Source organism: Mustela lutreola, chromosome 1 (genome assembly GCF_030435805.1).
Source record: "Mustela lutreola isolate mMusLut2 chromosome 1, mMusLut2.pri, whole genome shotgun sequence".
Lineage (NCBI taxonomy): Eukaryota > Metazoa > Chordata > Mammalia > Carnivora > Mustelidae > Mustela > Mustela lutreola.
This window is the reverse complement of record NC_081290.1, coordinates 153,476,974-153,497,181: the sequence shown is the minus strand read 5'-3', so window position 1 is coordinate 153,497,181 and position 20,208 is coordinate 153,476,974. Positions and strand designations below refer to the sequence as shown.

The following is a 20,208-nucleotide window of genomic DNA, read 5'->3' as shown; positions in this document are numbered from 1 at the left end:
GGCCAATGCTTTCCCTGAGCAAACCTCTTCTCCCATCTCCTCCCATTCACTCCTTTTTCTCACAACCATCAAAACCTTGGTGTAGTGTTGTGGTTAAGGAGGTAGAACTCTTTGCAGCATATGATTGGATCTTAACACAGAGGGTGGTTCAGTAAATGGTCATTGCTAAATGATATGTATGCCCTGGTGAACAGACATCAGGCAGAGAAAGAGGAAAGACAAGGGAGAGAAAAAGAGTATGCCCTGGTGTAAGCATACCTGGGTCCTCACACAGATGCCTTCCCTGAAGTGCACTGTAAACTCAGTCAAGTGTCTCTTGTTCCCTGATTCAGTGTCTATGTAAGACATATGGACATGTCTATGGGAGCTTGGGCCAGCTGACCACCAAGTCACATGCTTTTGGGGATTCCACAGTTTTATCCACTGAAGACAGAGACCAAGGGATGGATGCAGGGAGCCTGGCTTTACTCCTGGAGTGGAGCTCTAACATGTGTAGATCCCTTTCCTTGTCTTTCTTGTGTGAGCTCCCCATGGGGCTCCGGATGAGTCTCTTACCTTTCCAGCCAAAGGTCTCCATGTTCTTTTAGGAGGGGCAGTTTCAGTCTTGCTCATGTGGTTTTTGTAAAGTCCTCCTCACCCCACCCCCACTATATGTTCATTTTGGCTCCTCACTCTTGGCTCTGTAGGAGAATATTTACCTTAAATCTACCCAGAATACTGAGATAGTAAGGCATCACTGTTTTAGAAAAATGGTAGTAGATAAAGCACTACTCCACTTTGAGCCTCGTTAGAATGTATTGGGAAGTGTTACTTGGATGTAGACTTTAGTCTCCTGCAGAAGGGATGAAGAGGGACCTCTCCACTGTGCAGAATTGAAGGTTGTTGGGCTGTGTTTTCCCTGTCTTTCAAGGCAAATAAGCAGGTTCAGAGGCCCAAGAGAGTGCTTCTGTTTCAAAGTGGTGTAGAGGGAAGGTTTGGAGGCCCGAGACAGCTCTGTCACTTTCTAGCTATAACACTTGGGCCTTCATTCCCACAGATATAAAATGGGATAATTATATTTAGTTGATAGGATTGTTATGAGAATAAAATGGGATAATATGTCCAAGTGCCTTGCACAAAGCCTGCTACATGGTAGTTATTAATAAATGCTGTAGGAAAAGAAGAGTTTGTTTCTGCGCTCTGGGAAAAGTCTCTTCTAACCGCATCTATTTTTCCTTCTTTCTATCTCTCCATCTATTCAACCACCCACCCATCCATTCATCAATCTGTCCATCCATCCATCCACCCATCCATCCGTCATTCATTCATCCATCCACTTGTCCGTCCATCCATCCATCCGTCATCCATTCATCCATCCACTTGTCCATCCATCCATCCATCCATCCACTCATCCACCCACCCACGTACATATCCATCCAAGATTAATTTGTCAACTCTTACTGAGTGCTTATTAATACTAAGCACTATGCTGGGTCTGGCAGTACTATGACAAGACACATTCCTTGCCTTCAAAGTGCTCACAGGAGAGATACATAAGTAAATGTTACATGTATAAAGAGAAACAGAATCAGGTAAAGAGGAATGTTCAGCTGAGGACAGGGAGTCCCTCCTGAGAAGATAATGCACGAGGTACACCTCAGAGACTTAGTGAGACTGAGCCAGTAAAGATAGTAAAGAGAGAGGCACTTCATGGGTTCAGCTGAGTGAGAGCATTGGGGCAAGAAGTTGCATGGCATGGGTGGAGAATAAGACTGGGTTTGTTGTTGTTGGCACTTAGAGATGGATGGCAAGCATTGAGTGGAGAAGTAGGTGGGAAACAGATGGAAGGGCCTTGGAGGCTACATTCAGATTTCAGAGATTTGCACTGTAGACAGTTCAGGGTCAGCACAGTGTTGTAGGCAGGTTGTACACATGGCTATGGTTGCGTTGAATTAGATCGCATTGATGGTTATGTGGTGCGGGTGCATGGTGTGGCCCAGTCCAGATGAGAATTACTGTGGCCTGAGAATGCTAGGTTAGCAGGTATGGGCAGGAGAAGATTTGAGTGGCAGGATTGATGGTCAGATGTGGAGTGTGGTAGCAACCTGCACCACTGCCACGTGTTCACTCTGGGACAGTTGGAGGGGTGGCAGGGCCACCAATAGAATATGTTGTAGGTGAGACATTTACCTCTGACATGACCTCTGCCCTCAGAGAGCTTCTAGTTTGTAGAAAAGGTGACAATTACACAAATGCTTAGCCCCTAGCACAGGGCTTTGTGCACAATAGGAGTCGATGAGTATCTAGCGAGTAAATGGACAAATTCTGATGCTAAGTGCAGTGACAGAACTGTTCATTTAACCACCCAGCAAGTATTAGGGGCCTTCAATGTGTCAAGAGCTCATCTGGCTTCCAGAGAGGGAATGAAGGGCTAGGGAGGAAACACAGAGTATAATTCTGCTCAGCTACACAGGCTGGGTGCGCACAGAATAGGAAGAAGTGACTTTGTCAGGGAAGGTGGGGAGCAATTCTCTGAGTAGGTGATGAAAGAGATGAGATGACCAGTGTCAGAGGAGTTACTTGGCAAAGAGAGGTAGGAAAGAGTGAAGCAAGCAGGGGTAACATAGTGTACAAAGGCCCTGTGGTTGAAGAAAGCATGGCCTATTTGAGGAACTAGAAGGCTGGGGATGAGGGGTTGGCAGGCTAGAAGGCAGCTGGTAAAAGATGAGGTTGGATTCTAGATGATGTTGGGAGATGGGCAGTGGCCTGGAGGTGCTGGTCCCCTAAGCCCCTATGGGAGGCATTTGGTCTTCAGTCCTTAATAGTGGTATTGTTAAAACAATGCCTCTTCCACAACCTGGTCAGATCATGATCCTCCTCCTTCTCCCTCTCCCTCAGCTCCTGCCTGGCACACTGACTTTTCCCTATTTTTCCACCATACCCTGTATACTCTTGTGCCAGGCCTTGGCCTGGGATGCCCTTTCTGGCTGTGGACATACTCCTCACTCTTAGGATGCCAGCTTCCCACAGACCCCTCCTGGGCCACTCCACCCCCACCCTATTTTTCCAATAAACTAGTTATTTACTGTATGAAGCAAAAGTGAAAGAGCTGAGATGCCCTTCAACAGACAAATGGATAAAGAAGATGTGGTCCATATATACAGTGGAATATTATGCAGCCCTCAGAAAGGATGAATACCCAGCTTTTGCATCTATTTGGATGGGACTTGGAGGAGATAATACTGAGTGAAATAAGTCAAGCAGAGAAAGTAAATTGTTATATGGTTTCATTTACTTGTGAAACATAAGGAATAACATGGAGGACATTAGGAGAAGGAAGGGAAAAATGAAGGGGGGAGATTAGAGGGGAAGATGAACCATGAGAGACTGTAGACTCTGAGAAACAAACTGAGGGTTTTAGAGGGGAGAGAGGTGGGGGGATGTGTTGGCCCGGTGATGTTAAGGAGGGACAACATCCAGTGCTGGATGTTATGTGTAAACAATGAGTCTTGGAATACTATGTCAAAATCTAATGACGTGTTGGAGAGGATGTGGAGAAAGGGGAACCCTCTTACACTGTTGGTGTGAATATAAGTTGGTGTAGCCACTTTGGAAAACAGTGTGGAGATTCCTCGAAAAATTAAATATAGAGCTACCCTATGACCCTGCAATTGCACTACTGGGTATTTACCCCAAAGATATAGATTTAGTGAAAAGAAGAGCCCAATGTTCATAAGCAATGGCCACAGTCACCAAACTGTGGAAAGAGCCAAGATGTCTTTCAATAGACAAATGGATAAAAAAGATATGGTCCATATATGCAATGAAATATTATGCCTCTATCAGAAAAGATGAATACCCGATTTTGTATCAACATGGATGGGACTGAAGGAGATAATGCTGAGTGAAATAATTCAAGCAGAAAGAGTCAATTATCATATGGTTTCACTCGTGGAGTATAAGGAATAACTTGAAGGATGTTAGGAGAAGGAAAGGGAAAGTGAAATGGGGGAAGTTGGAGGGGGAGATGAAGCCAGAGACTGTGGAGTCTAAGAAACAAACTGAGGATTTTAGAGGAGAGAAGGGTATGTGGACAGGTGAACCTGGTGGTGGATATTAAGGAGGGCACATACTGCATGGAGCACTGGGTGTTGTGCATAAACAATGAATCTTGGAACACTGAAAAAATAAAATTACATAAAAAAAAGAATGATGGGGAGGAGTCAAGATGGCAGAGAAGAAGCAGGCTGAGACTACATCAGGTAGCGGGAGATGAGCTAGATAGCTTATCTAAATATTTCAAACACCTACAAATCCAATGGGAGATCAAAGAGAAGAAGAACAGCAATTCTAGAAACAGAAAATCAACCACTTTCTGAAAGGTAGGACTGGCGGAGAAGTGAATCCAAAGCGATGGGAAGATAGACTGTGGGGGGCGAGGGGCCGGCTCCCGGAAAGCAGGAGCAACGGAGCACAAAATCAGGACTTTTAAAAGTCTGTTCCGCTGAGGGACATCGCTCCAGAGGCTAAACCGGGGTGAGCCCCCGCGGGGTCAGCGTGGCCTCAGGTCCTGCAGGGTCACAGAAGGATCGGGGTGTCTGAGTGTTGCAGAGCTTACAGGTATTAGAACAGGGAAGCCGGGTACAGAGACAGAAGCGAGGAGTGAGCTCTCAGCTCAGGGTTACCTTGAACCGGTCGCAGGCTCAGTGAGCTCGGAGCGCAGCTGGGGCTCAGGCAGATGGGTGTTATTGGGTGCTATTCTCTGAGGGTGCACTGAGGAGTGGGGCCCTGGGCTCTCGGCTCCACCGGGCCGGCCAGAGACTGGGAGGCCACCATTTTCATTCCTGTCCTCCGGAACTCTACGGAAAGCGCTCAGGGAACAAAAGCTCCTGAAAGCAAACCTAAGCTGATTACTCAGCCTGGCCCCTGGTAAGGGTGGTACAATTCCACCTGGGGCAAAGACACTTGAGAATCACTACACCAGGCCCCTTCCCCAGAAGATCAACAAGAAATCCAGCCAAGACCAAGTTCACCTACCAAGGGGGGCAGTTTCAATACCAAGGAGAGCAGCAGAATTCCAGAGGAGGAGCAAGCAAAGCACGGAACTTATGGCTTTCTCCCCATGATTCTTTAGTCTTGCAGTTAATATTTTTTTCAATTATTTTCTTCTTCTGCTAAATTTTTTTTAACTTTTACCCTTTTCTTTTTTAACTAGTTTATCTAATATATAGATATGTATATATATCTTTATATACATATAGATATTTTCTTTTTTATATTTTTTCTTTATTTGTTTTCTTTTTTTAATTGTTGTTGTTTTTTTTTTCTGAACCTCTTTTTATCCCTCCCCCCCCATGATTTGGGATCTCTTCTGATTTGGTTAAAGTGTATTTTCCTGGGGTCTTTGCCACCCTTTTAGTATTTTACTTGCTCCTTCATATACTCTTATCTGCACAAAATGACAGGGCAGAAAAATTCACCACAAAAAAAAAGAACAAGAGGCAGTACTGAAGGCTAGGCACCTAATCAATACAGACATTGGTAATATGTCAGATCTAGAGTTCAGAATGACAATTCTCAAGGTTCTAGCTGGGCTTGAAAAAGGCATGGAAGATATTAGAGAAACCCTCTCGGGAAATATAAAAGCCCGTTCTGGAGAAATAAAAGAACTAAAATCTAACCAAATTGAAATTAAAAAAAGCTATTAATGAGGTGCAATAAAAAATGGAGGCTCTTACTGCTAGGATAAATGAGGCAGAAGAAAGAATTAGCGATATAGAAGACCAAATGATAGAGAATAAAGAAGCTGAGCAAAAGAGGGACAAACAGCTACTGGACCACGAGGGGAGAATTCAAGAGATAAGTGACACCATAAGACAAAACAACATTAGAATAATTGGGATTCCAGAAGAAGAAAAAAGAGAGATGGGAGCAGAAGGTATATTGGAGAGAATTATTGGAAAGAATTTCCCTAATATGGCAAAGGGAACAAACATCAAAATCCAGGAGGTGCAGAGAACCCCCGTCAAAGTCAACAAGAATAGGTCCACACCCCATCACCTAATAATAAAATTTACAAGTCTCAGTGACAAAGAGAAAATCCTGAAAGCAGCCCCAGGAGAAAAAGTCTGTAACATACAATGGTAAAAATATTAGTTTGGCAGCAGACTTATCCACAGAGACCTGGCAGGCCAAAAAGAGCTGGCATGATATATTCAGAGCACTAACTGAGAAAAACATGCAGCCAATTATACTATATCCAGCTATGCTATCACTGAAAATAGAAGGAGAGATAAAAATCTCCCAGGACAAACAAAAACTGAAAGAATTTGTAAACATCAAACCAGATCTACAGGAAATATTGAAAAGAGTCCTCTAAGCAAAGAGAGATCCTAAAAGTAGTAGATCAGAAAGGAACAGAGACAATATACAGTAACAGTCCCCTTACAGGCAATACAGTGGTACTAAATTCATATCTCTCAATAGTTACCCTAAATGTTAGTGGGATAAATGCCCCAATCAAAAGACACAGGGTATCAGAATGGATAAAAAAAAAAACAAAACCCATCTATATGTTGCCTACAAGAAACTCATTTTAGACCCTAAGACAGCTCCAGATTTAAAGTGAGGGGGTGGAAAACAATGTACCATGCTAATGGACATCAGAAGAAAGCAGGAGTGGCAATTCTTATATCAGATCAATTAGATTTTAAGCCAAAGACTATAATAAGAGATGAGGAAGGACACTATATCATAGTGTCAAAGGATCTGTCCAACAAGAAGATCTATCAATTTTAAATATCTATGCCCCTAACGTGGGAGCAGCCAACTACATAAACCAATTAATAACAAAATCAAAGAAACACATCAACAATAATACAATAATAGTAGGGGACTTTAACACTCCCCTCACTGAAATGGACAAATCATCCAAGCAAAAGATCAGCAAGGAAATAAAGGCCTTAAATGATACACTGGACCAGATGGACATCACAGATATATTCAGAACATTTCATCCCAAAGCAACAGAATACACATTCTTCTCTAATGCACATAGAACATTCTCCAGAATAGATCACATCCTGGGTCCTAAATCAGGTCTCAACTGGTATCAAAATATTGGGATCATTCCCTGAATATTTTCAGACCACAATTCTCTGAAGCTAGAACTCAATCACAAGAGGAAATTTGGAAAGAACCCAAATACATGGAGACTAAACAGAATCCTTTTAAAGAATGAATGGGTCAACCAGGAAATTAAAGAAGAATTGAAAAAATTCATGGAAACAAATGATAATAAAAACACAACGGTTCAAAATCTGTGGGACACAGTGAAGGCAGTCCTGAGAGGAAAATATGTAGCGGTACAAGCCTTTCTCAAGAAACAAGAAAGGTCTCAAGTACACAACCTAACCCTACACCTAAAGGAGCTGGAGAAAGAACAAGAAAGAAACTCTAAACCCAGCAGAAGAAGAGAAATCATAAAGATCAGAGCAGAAATCAATGAAATAGAAACCAAAAAACAATAGAGCAAATCAACAAAACTAGGAGCTGGTTCTTTGAAAGAATTAATAATATTGATAAACCCCTGGCCATACCTATCAAAAAGAAAAGAGAAAGGACCTAAATAAATAAAATCATGAATGAAAGAGGAGAGATCACAACTTTCACCAAAGAAATACAAACAATTATAAGAACATACTATGAGCAACTCTACGCCAACAAATTTGACAATCTGGAAGAAATGGATGCATTCGTAGAGACATATAAACTACCATAAATGAACCAGGAAGAAATAGAAAACCTGAACAGACCCATAACCAGTAAGGAGATTGAAACAGTCATCAAAATCTCCAAACAAACAAAAGCCCAGGGCCAGACGGCTTCCCAGGGGAATTCTACCAAACATTTAAAGAAGAACTAATTCCTATTCTCCTGAAACTGTTCCAAAAAATAGAAATGGAAGGAAAACATCCAAACTCATTTTATGAGCCAGCATCTCCTTGATCCCAAAACCAGACAAGGATCCCATCAAAAAAGAGAACTACAGACCAATATCCTTGATGAACACAGATGCAAAAATTCTCACCAAAATACTAGCCAGTAGGATTTGACAGTACATTAAAAGGATTATTCACCACGACCAAGTGGGATTTATTCCAGGGCTGCAAGGTTGGTTCAACATCTGCAAATCAATCAATGTGATACAACATGTTAATAAAAGAAAGAACAAGAAACATATGATGCTCTCAATAGATGCTGAAAAAGCATTTGACAAAGTACAGCATCTCTTCCTGATCAAAACTCTTCAAAGTGCAGGGATAGAGGGCACATACCTCAATATTATCAAAGCCATCTATGAAAAACCCACTGCAAATATCATTCTCAATGGAGAAAAACTGAAAACTTTTCTGCTAAGGTCAGGAACAAGGCAGGGATGTCCACTATCACCACTGCTATTCAACATAGTACTAGAAGTCCTAGCCTCAGCAATAAGACGACAAAAGGAAATTAAAGGCATCCAAATTGGCAAAGAAGAAGTCAAACTCTATCACTCTTTGCAGATGATATGATACTATATGTGGAAAACCCAAAGACTCAACTCCAAAATTGCTAGAACTTGTACAGGAATTCAGTAAAGTGTCAGGATATAAAATCAATGCACAGAAATCAGTTGCATTTCTCTATTCCAACAAGACAGAAGAAAAAGAAATTAAGGAGTCAATCCCATTTACAATTGCACCCAAAACTATAAGATACCTAGGAATAAACCTAACCAAAAAGGCAAAGAATCTATACTCGGAAAACTATAAAGTACTCATGAAAGAAATTGAGGAAGACACAAAGAAATGGAAAAATGTTCCATGCTCCTGGATTGGAAGAACAAATATTGTGAAAATGTCTATGCTACCTAAAGCAATCTACACATTTAATGCAATTCCTATCAAAATACCATCCATTTTTTTTCAAAGAAACGGAACATATAATCCTAAAATTTATATGGAACCAGAAAAGACCTCAAATAGCCAAAGGAATTTGCAAAAGGAAGCCAAAATTGGTGGCATCACAATTCCGGACTTCAAGCTCTATTACAAAGCTGTCATCATCAAGACAGCATGGTATTGGCACAAAAACAGACACATAGATGAATGGAACAGAATAGAGATCCCAGAAATAGACCCTCAACTCTATGGTCAACTAATCTTCAACAAAGCAGGAAAGAATATCCAATGGAAAAAAGAAAGCCTCTTCAATAAATGGTGTTGGGAAAATTGGACAGCCACATGCAGAAAAATGAAATTGGACCATTTCCTTACACCACACACAAAAATAGACTCAAAGTGAATGAAGGACCTCAATGTGAGAAAGAAATCCATCAAAATTCTTGAAGAGAACACAGGCAGCAACCTCTTCAACCTCAGCTGCAGCAACATCTTCCTAGGAACAACGCCAAAGGCAAGGGAAGCAAGGGCAAAAATGAACTACTGGGACTTCATCAAGATCAAAAGCTTTTGCACAGCAAAGGAAACAGTTAACAAAACCAAAAGACAACTGACAGAATGGGAGAAGATATTTGCAAACGACATATCAGATAGAGGGCTTGTGTCCAAAATCTATAAAGAACTTAGCAAACTCAACACCCAAAGAACAAATAATCCAATCAAGAAATGGGCAGAAGACATGAACAGACATTTCTGCAAAGAAGACATCCAGATGGCCAACAGACACATGAAAAAGTGCTCCACATCACTTGGCATCAGGGAAATACAAATCAAAACCACAATGAGATATCACCTCACACCAGTCAGAATGGCTAAAATTAACAAGTCAGAAAATGACAGATGCTGGCGAGGATGTAGAGAAAGGGGAACCCTCCTGTACTATTGGTGGGAATGCAAGCTGGTGCAACCACTCTGGAAAACAGCATGGAGCTTCCTCAAAATGTTGAAATTAGAACTACCCTATGACCCAGCAATTGCACTACTGGGTATTTACCCTAAAGATACAAACGTAGTGATCCAAAGGGGCACCCGAATGTTTATAGCAGCAATGTCTACTATAGCCAAACTATGGAAAGAACCTAGATGTCCATCAACAGTTGAATGGATAAAGAAGATGTGGTGTATATACACAATGGAATACTATGCAGCCATCAAAAGAAATGAAATCTTGCCATTTGTGACTACGTGGATGGATCTAGAGGGTATCATGCTTAGCTAAATAAGTCAATCAGAGAAAGACAACTATTATATGATCTCCCTGATATGAGGAAGTGGAGTGCAACATGGGGCGTTAAGGGGGTAGGAGAAGAATAAATGAAACAAGATGGGATTGGGAGGGAGACAAACCATAAGTGACTCTTAATCCCACAAAACAAACTGAGGGTTGCTGGGAGGTTGGGAAAGGGGAGTGGGGTTATGGACATTGGGGAGGGTATGTGCTGTGGTGAGTCCTGTGAAGTGTGTAAACCTGGTGATTAACAGACCTGTACCCTGGGGATAAAAACGTATTATATGTTTATAAGATATATAAAAAAAAAGAAGGATGTACTGTATGGTGACTAACGTAACATAATAAAAAATAAAAAATAAAATACCCCCCCAAAGTTTTAAGTTTATTGAAAATAACTAAAACAATTAATTTTGTAAATTTTTTGTCAAAGAAATGACACTTTTGCATGACATTTTAAGATTTGAAGCATTGTTATTATGAATATACATAAATTGCTTCTTTGAACATGTAATTTGATAATCACAATTTACATAAATAAATAAATTACATTAAGATTACTTAGAAGGTACAGTTGTAATGTTAGTTTAGATTTTGACAATTTTTATTTTTTATTTAAAAATTTTTTATTGTTATGTTAGTCACCATAAAATACTTCATTAGTTTTTGATTCAGTGTTTCAAGTTCTATTGGTTATAAATTTTTTAAAAGATCTATTTATTTATTTATTTATTATTAGAGAGAGAGAGCATGAGTGGGGAGATAGGGAGGGGCAGATGGCAAGGGAAAGAGAAAATCCCCAAGCAGACTCTGCTGAATATGGAGCCAGAAATGGGGCTCAAACCCTACCATGAGATCATGACCTAAGTCAAAATCAAGAGTCAGACACTTAACCAACTGACCCATCTAGGTGCTCCCACCTATTGATACCTTTTAAATTTTGAATTTAGGGACGCCTGGGTGGCTCACTGGGTTAAAGCCTCTGCCTTCAGCTCAGTTCATGATCCCAGGGTCCTGGGATCGAGCCCCGCATCGGGCTCTCTGCTCATCGGGGAGCCTGCTTCCTCCTCTCTCTCTGCCTGCCTCTCCACCTACTTGTGATCTCTGTCTGTCAAATAAATAAATAAAATATTAAAAAATAAATTTTGAATTTAATTTAAAAATTTTAGTCACCTTTAAAATTTTTTTTTAATTTTTAAATTAAAATTCAATTAGCCAAGGTTTAGTACACCCCATTAGTTTTTGATATATATAATGTTCAGTGACTCATTAGTTTAACTCTAAATTAAATAGAAAGAATATGGTTTATATATATATAAAGCAGATGTACCTACAATATGTAATCAGAATATTTATGATGTTAAAATTTCAAAGGGGTGGATGATTAAGGAAAAATGTCTAAAATGCCTCCTCAGTATGATCCAGCGACTCCACTTCGGAATATATATCCAAGGAAATGAAATCAGGGACTTGAAGAGCTATTTGTACTCCCTTGTTCATGGCAGCATTATTCACATTAGCCAAGACACTAAGTGTCTGTCGATGGGTGAATGGTTAAAGACATTGTGAGATAGACATATGTCTATCATATATATAATTTATCTCTATGTAGAATATATATAAAGAATATCTATTTATATAAATAGAATATTACTCAATCTTAAAAAAGAAGGAAATCCTGCCATTCCCAGCAACACTGAGGGACCTGGAGGACCTTATGCTAATTGAAATAAGCAAGATGCAGAAAGACAAATGATGCCTCATCCCACTTACATGTGAAATCTAAAAAAGTGAAACTCAGAGAAGCAGAGAGTAGAATGATGGTTTCCAAGGACTGAGGGGAGGGGAAAATGGGGGAGATGTTGGTCATAAAGTTCTAGTTATGCAGGATGAATAAGTTCTGGAGATCTTCTGTACGGGATAGTGCCAAGAGCTAGCAATATTGTTTGCATATTTGAAATTAGCCAAGAGAATAGATCTTAAATATTCTCACTGCAAATAAAGTGGTAATTGTGTGAAATAACTAATTAGCCTGATTGTGGTAATCATTTAAATATTTGTAAATATTTTTGTCAATTATACCTCAATAAGGCTTGGGTTATTTCCCACGGAAAATATTCAGAAAATGAATAAAACAGCTTCTAGGGAAATGGATAATGCTTTAGTGTGCTGCAGTGTGCAAGGCCCTTTTTCTCCATTTTCTGTTTTGATTCTCAGAGCCTCTCCCCTGTGTCACAGAGCCCCAGCAGGCCCTGGAACAATGGCCCATGTGTTCCTTGGCCCATCTCTTGTGCTGAGAACTATCTGTCCAGGCAGATGATCCTGGGGACCCCTTCATTCCTGAACTTGTGTCCCAGGTCCGCAGTGGGGAGGGGGACGCGGGACCAGTTGTAGCCCTGTGTTCCATAATCACTTGGAGCTTTCCAAAAATACAGACACCACCTCCCCCGCCAAACCCCAGCCACACACACACACACACACACACACACACACACACACACACACACATCTCAAAAAAGGAAGTGCTGACTCAAGAGGGCTAGCTTGGGAATGGCTGTTCCTCAGTTATGAGCTAGATTGGGCCCAAAAAACTCAGACATTGACATGCAGGGAGTCATGAAATTCTCACCTGGTAAAGGATAAAGCCAAAGCCCCCAGATGCCCCATTCTGCTAAGCGACCTTTACACACAGCACCTGTCTTCAGAACCTCAGTCCCCTCACCTATCACATGGCCATTAGGTCCCTTCCTGCATAGATATAAGCTTTGTGCTGCTCGGATCCGGTGGGCCTGTCATTCTATTCTTTTTTTTTTTTTTTTTGGTTTTGGAGAGGGTATGGAATATCATACAGAATATACAAGACTCCATTTTTAAAAAACTTTTATTTGACAGAGATCACAAGTAGGCATGGAGGCAAACAGAGAGAGAGAGAGAGGAGGAAGTAGGCTCCCTGCTGAGCAGAGAGAACCTGTTGTGTGGCTCCATCTCAGGACCCTGAGACCATGACCTGAGCCGAAGGCAGAGGCTTTAACCCACTGAGCCACCCCGGTGTCCCATCCATTTTTTTAAATAGTACTCATGTACATTACATAATGACATGCCAAGAGTTGAAGACTCCTCTAAAAGAAACATGCAAAGCAAGTACCCCGGTGGAGGCAAAACCAGGCCCTGCAGTGTGGCAAGGAGGAAGGGGAAACATGAGGAGATGGAGTGGGTGCTTGCATGAAGAAGGCATCCTGATGCAGGATCCTGGGGGCCAGGAGTCATGGAGGGCTTCCAACAAAAAGGATACTGGGAGCCCAGAGTGGAAGAATGGGGAGGTTGGCAGGAGATGGTGGGGAAGAGCACTCCTGGAGAAGGGACCACAGGGATAAAGGCTGGATGCAAGTAGGGTACAGCGTGGGCATGTGCATGATCCACATGGCTCAGAGTTTCTGGGAGGAAAAGCTGGAGTCTGGGGGACTTGCCTGGGGGAACAGAAGGGCTTTGTGTCTTCAGTTTGCAAAGGCCAAGCTTGTGTATGTCACATGAAAAAGCTGGACTTCAAAACAGAAGCTGGGCTCCTCAACCAGAATTTGTGGACCCCAGGATGGGCCACGAGGCTAACTAGCACTTCTAAAATTGCATCCAGAATTTCACATGCATTTTTCCCCCCTGGGGAGTGTGTGCAAAGAAAGAACCATCACATTTCTGAAAGGAAATGAACTGGCTGAGAGCTGCAGAGCCACTCAGAGGTCTGAAGAGGGGAAGGGAGAGGTCAGCTGGGCATTTCAAAAGCATGGTGGTGATGTGCAGAGGATGGCAGGCACGATCAGTAAAGGAATCTCAGAGGCTGGGGGACCAGGGTGAGGTCATTGGTTTCTGGTTATCAAAGCCAGACTCCAGATTTGTGTAGCAGCGACTGAAATTCACGAGGTGAGTCATTGCGTCTTCTCTGAGCTCCACAGAGCCAAATGAACATCCTGGCAAGTGCCCTTTCTCTCCTCCAGCCTGGTCTGGAGTACGTGGGGCTGGGATCACTTGCGTCTTCCAGACGTGTGGTTGGCCATAACTGCCTGGTTTGTCAGGGCTGGTCCCTGGTCTTCTTTATTCAGCTCCCGGCACAGAGCCCAGGTTTGAATCAAGAAGTCTGAGGGCCAGGGTACCTGGGTGGCTCAGTAGGTTAAGATTCTCCCTTCAGCTCAGGTTATGATCCCAGGGTCCTCGGATCAAGCCCTGCCTCTGTCGGGCTCCCTGCCTAGGAGAGAGCCTGCTTCTCCCTCTCCCTCTGCAGCTCCCTCTGCTTGTGCTGGCTCATGCTCTCTCCCTCCCTCCCTCTCTCTCAAATAAATAAATAAATTCTTTTTAAAAAAACCCAAGAGGTCTGAAGGTCCAGTCATGTTGAGTGACCTCAGCAAATGCTGGCAAGTGCTCCCAGCTACTTGTCATCCTGGCGGGTGCCCTCTTATGGTCATAAAACCCAAGTATGGACCTCCTCCATGATCACAGGAGGAGTCCCTGGGCTGGATTTTAACTTCCAGCCCCAAGACTCCTTTGACCAGCTCTGGTTTTCAGCAAAGATCATCCCAAGCTGGCTCAGGAGACACACTTTCTTGGCCTTCAGACCATTCTCCATTTGCTGCAGGTTGAGGAGGTTCTGATGACTCAGAAAGCCAAGGATTAAGTCTCAGAGAGAAGCCTCTAGCTGCCGGGGAACAGATCTGTACGTGCAAGTTGCTCTTCAATAACAGGGAGGGGCCTTCATTTGCATTGGCTGCTGGGAACTTCCTGAAGACGGTCCCCAAACCCCTGGAGGCCAGCACCTGCATGGGGATGCAGGCACAGGAGTGGAGGAGAGCAATAAGCTGGGAAAGAGCGGGGGGGGGGTGAAAACACCAGACGCTCCAGAATCAGGGCAAAAAGCCACTGGGCTTGGACCAGTCACTGGGGTGTCCTCCTCCCAGTGCCCCTCATATGTGGAGTTTGAGGCTGTGTGAAAGCAAGGGAGATGTGCCACGTCCCAAAAGGGTTGGGAACACTGAGGTGGGAGTGAGGGGGAGGATCCAGGTGCCACCAGTGCCCCCTGACAAACCAGTTTGTTTGCCCCTGCCTTGGCTCAAAGGGGAGGAGCCAAGTCAGGCTGCAGCCTGGATGGCTTACCTTTTTGAGCACCTATAGGGCTGGTATGGGACAGTGGGAAGCAGACAAAAGCACAGGACCCACATCTCCACCCCCATCCTGCATCTTTGAATGCTGTCCCCTGCCCATCTCTCTGCTCCTGGTAAGGTTCTGCCAAACTCATTTAATACCAAGGTGCCAACGACAGTGACAGCTCAGAAGACAGGGTATGCTTTCCTTGAGGGAGCAGAGGACTCTTGTTTGGGGAGTTCCCACTGGGCCCCATGTGCCCTGGGTCATCTCAGGCTCCACCCAATCCCTCCCAGCTCTGTGAGGCAAGTGTAGGCACTTTACCCATGAGAGAAACTGAGGTTCAAGGAGTAAAGAAATTTGCTTAAGGTCACATAGCTGGTGGGGTGGGGAAGTCAGAATTCAAAGCCCAGCCTGACCCAACCACCCACTTTCAACCAGCCATGGACTCTCTCTGTAGACCCTTGGAGGTGGACACTGGAAGGAGCCCCCAGTCCTCTCTGTCATGGTTTTCCAAAGGATGTTCTGCAATCTGTATTACATAGAAATGAACTCTGCAGCCAGAGACCTTGAAGATATGTTGGACCAAAATAAATTAAATGGAGCCCTTAATTCGCTGGTGGGCTCAGCGAATGGCCAAAAATCGTAGAGTGTAGGCAATATTGCTCAAATTTATTTGAGGCAAATGGTCTCTCAGACCAAGGAGCACATTTTGACAGCTATTGAACTAGTCTAGTCCTCTCATGCTAGAGATGGGAAACCAAGGCTCCTTTCTGCCTCCATGAATCTGACTACTCAAGATACCTCACGCAAATACAATCCTACAGGACATGGTCTTTTGTAGCTGGCTTATGTCACTTAGCGTAATGTCCTCAAAAGTTATTCTAGATAACTTAATGTTATCTAGATAATGTAATGTCCTCAAAAGTTATCTAGAATAACTTTTGAGGACATTATGGGTGGCTCAGTGGGTTAAAGCCTCTGCCTTCGGCTCAGGTCATGATCCCAGGGTCCTGGGATCGAGCCCCACGTGGAGCCCTGCATCGGGCTCTCTGCTCAGCAGGGAGCCTGCTTCCTCCTCTCTCTGTGCCTGCCTCTCAGCCTACTTGTGATCTCTGTCTGTCAAATAAATAAATAAAATCTTAAAAAAAAAGTTATCTAGATTTCCTCCCTCTGTCAGGCCAAGTGACATTTCATTTTATGTATGCATTCCATTTTGTTTATCCATTCACATGCTGACGGACATGTAAATCCCTATGGATGGGCTGCTTCTGCCTTTTGGCCATTGTGAACAAAGCTGCCATGAACATGGGAGGACACATACCTGTTCAAGTCCCTTTTTTCAGTTCCTTGAGTGGTGGGCGGGGTTAGACCCAGAAAGGGCATTGCTAGGTCACATGGCAATACTATGTTTAATTGTTTGAGGAACCTCCCTACTATTCTCCTGCCTAATAGGTGCTTTGCTTTCGTTTTTAAGATAAACCAATAGTCACATTACAGAAAAAAACGTACCCCAACAGCGGGATTAGAAAGACTTTGTTGACCCTGTAACTATTTTCTCATGGTTCACTCTCCTGGGATCAAAGGGCAAATACAGAGCCATGTATTTTAGATTGTCATGGGCTTTTGCCAAAACTCTTCTTTTTGCCACTTGTGCTTTTTAGCACAAGCACCCCCTCACTGTTCCTCATTCCCATTCCTCAAGAAGTTGACTTTTTTTCATTAAAAAAGAAGTTTTTTATTTTTTTAAGTTTTTATTTAAATTCTACTTAGTTAACATTCATTGTTATATTAGTTTCAGGTGTGCAATATATTGAATCAACACTTCTATATATCACCCAGTGCTCGGTGCTCATCACAAGTGCCCTCCTTAATCCCTGTCACCTATTTTACCCAAACCCCGCCTACCTCCCTACAGATAACCATGAGTTTGTTTTTTATAGTTAGGAGTCTGTATAAGAAGTTTGTAAGCTTAATGCTAAAGAACTTTGGCAGGAAGAACAGACTCTGGGGCCAGAAGATCTCAAGGTTAGTGATGGTTCTGCCCTTTACTGTGTGATAATTTGTAAGTTACCTAATCTCTCTGAACTTCAGCTGCCTCATTTTGAAATGGGTACAGAGTACCCACCCATCTACAGTTGCTGTGAACATTAAAGGGATGATCTATGAGGAGACCTTAGCACATAAGGAAGGCTCTATCCCCTCACACAGTGCCCGGGCAACGTTTGCTGGAGAATGGCTGAGTGAGGGGTGGAGTGGACTGATTCAGGGAGGAGGCTTTGGAGGACAAACAGAAGTCTTCAGGCAGAAGGCTCAAAGCAACCCATTTCAATTCAGCAGCAGGAGGAACATTCTAGAAGCAAGAGCTTTATTAAAGGAGCAGTCTAGACTTGAGGAGTGAGGAGGTTTTTGGCTGGTGAGAGGATTCTTGAATAATGTGTGTGTGGTGGTGTTGGTGCGGCTTAATTCAGGTGATCTCTTAGGTTCCTTTTTGATTGAACTGACAGTCTTCTGCAGCCACATCTAAGGGTGCTGTGGGCCAAGCCCTGCAGCTGTCTCAAGTTTAGTGAAGGGAATCCTGACTTCGAAACTTCATCATCATCCTTGTTGTCATCATCCCTGAGTTGAAAATGACTAAGTAATCCCATGGTCTCAGGGACATGGAACTGTACCTAGACTAAAAACAGGCTATTCCATCCCCAGGCCTTGTCCCTGCTGATGTCCAGATGGCTAGGGAAGGACATGGGAAGTTAGAGGTAGAGCATGAGGTCACTCCAAAGGGCCAGAGGTCAGGTTTGAGGGCACCAGTATGACCCGCCCACACACAGGTGGCACACATGGGCCAGAACACATTAGCCAAAGGACACAGCTCCTCTTCTCAGATGGGCCTGCACCACCCACCACTTTGGAGCCATCCTACTGAGGGGCAGGATCCCAGTTACATGCTGTAACTCCAGGTGACCCAGTTAGGAGCCCCACCCCCAGGTGTTCCACACCTTGTTCTTCCAGGTGCTCAGCTCTTCCTGCATGTCCGCAGTCTCATTCCACTCTTACCATGGGGTGCTCTCCCAGGTTTCATGCTTCTTAGACTCTCATGTAGCCCATGTACAGATCCCTTCGGTCAAGATGGAAGGTCACATGGCAGGACATGTGCTCTGCTGTCAGACGGACCTGGATTCAAATCCCAACTCCATCTACTGGAGGTGTGATCTGGGCCAAGTTATTTCAACTCTTCGGGCCTCAATTCCTCATCATTAAAATGATGTCTGTGATGCAAGATCACAGTGAGGCTTATAGATGTTACATGGGAAAATGCCAGGATCATAGAGTCCTCACTGTTCTTCCCTCTGCAGGGCGTATGTCCCTCAGGGAAGGCTGGGGGAGGTTTCTATGGCACAGTCTTGATTTCTGGCCTAACAGTCTCACCTAGAGAGCTGTGACCTTAGTGTATGGGCTGAATTAACAGCGTGTCCCCCGTAATTCATATGTTAAATCCTAACCCTTGTGCCTCTAGACGGGATTGTACTTGGAAATAGAATCTTTGAAAGAGATAATTCAGGTTAAATGAGATCATGTGGATAGCTCTAATTCAATATGACTGGTATCCTTGTGAAAATAGGACATTATCACACACACACACACACACACACACACAGGAAAGGTCATGTGATATGCACAGGGAGAAGGTGGCCATCTAAAAGCCAAGGAGAGAGGCCTCAGGGAGGCCTCAGAAGAAACCAACCCTGCTGATACCTTGATCTTGACTTCCTGCCTCCAGAATTGGGAGGCAATAAATGTCTGTTGTTGAAACTGCCCAGTCTGTGGTACTTTGTTATGACAGCCCCAGCAGACTGACAGACTCACGGAGGTAGCTCTGGAAGGGCAATTGCCCATTTGTCCCAAGAAATGCTCTCTCAAGATTTCAATCAATGGCCTTTGTGGAAGCTTCCACTCTCCAGCAACAAATAAGTTGTCACCAAAGGCTCCTTCTCCAGGTCTAATGGGAGAGACATGGGATTCAGGCCACCGTGGAGAAGGCTGCTGGACAAGCTACTTTCCAAGAAGAGTGAAAGTGCATTTTTTCTCAGCTTGTGCTAGTCCTGAATCACTGGAGGATCCCTGACATGGGGTTGGGTACTCAGGGGGCTGCTAGTGTAGAGCCGGGGCAAGGCCATGAGTGTTCTGGTAGGAAGTACTTGCATAGATTACCTTGGGGAAGTAATGCCTCCTGCTAGCCCCAGTTTTCTGGAGACAGATGGTATGGCTGCCTTCAATCCTATGTATGCCAAGATGACATTTCCTGGAGAATCAGGAGTGGCCATGGATGGAACTACCAATAGGGGGCTATGACTGACTGAGCACTCCCCTGCCTATCTCATGCCTCCACCAACTGATCATCAAGGCTCACTTCCTCAAAGCCCCAGGAAATGGGGCCAAACCAGAAGGAAAGAGGTTCTTCTAGCCCAGATGTGTAGGGAAAGCATCAGAGGTGAAGTCTGAGGCAAGACAGGCTGTTCCCCTCACCCCTCACCTGCTGCAATGCGTCAGTCAAAGATAGGATGTATGGGTCTTCTGGGTACCCCAAATCTCTGCCACTCCCAGATGCAAAGTTGGACACCTCAAGGGTTCCCATATGCCCCAACACCTGTCTCTTCTCCTTTCCCAGAGACTCAACAGGGTGTGCAAAATATGCCCATTTCCTGCGATTTCTTCCCATTAAGACAGAGCAGCAGCTTGTTGTTTCTCTGTGCTGGGCCTGGTGACTTCCCTCCAGCCCATGGAGACAGCAGGCTGGGATCTGCCCAGGGCTTCCTGTAGGCTGGCAGTGGAGGTGAGGTCGACAGGACTCTCTCTTTTGGCCTGGGGTTGAGC

The 20,208-nt window shown here is 43.8% G+C and overlaps 1 protein-coding gene across 1 annotated transcript in view; it reads right to left on the bottom strand.

The window, feature by feature from the left end:
* Positions 1 to 20,208, bottom strand: part of C1H8orf74 (chromosome 1 C8orf74 homolog) — a 35,725-nt gene that overhangs the window by 3,637 nt on the left and 11,880 nt on the right. The gene's annotated exons all lie outside the window — the stretch shown is intronic.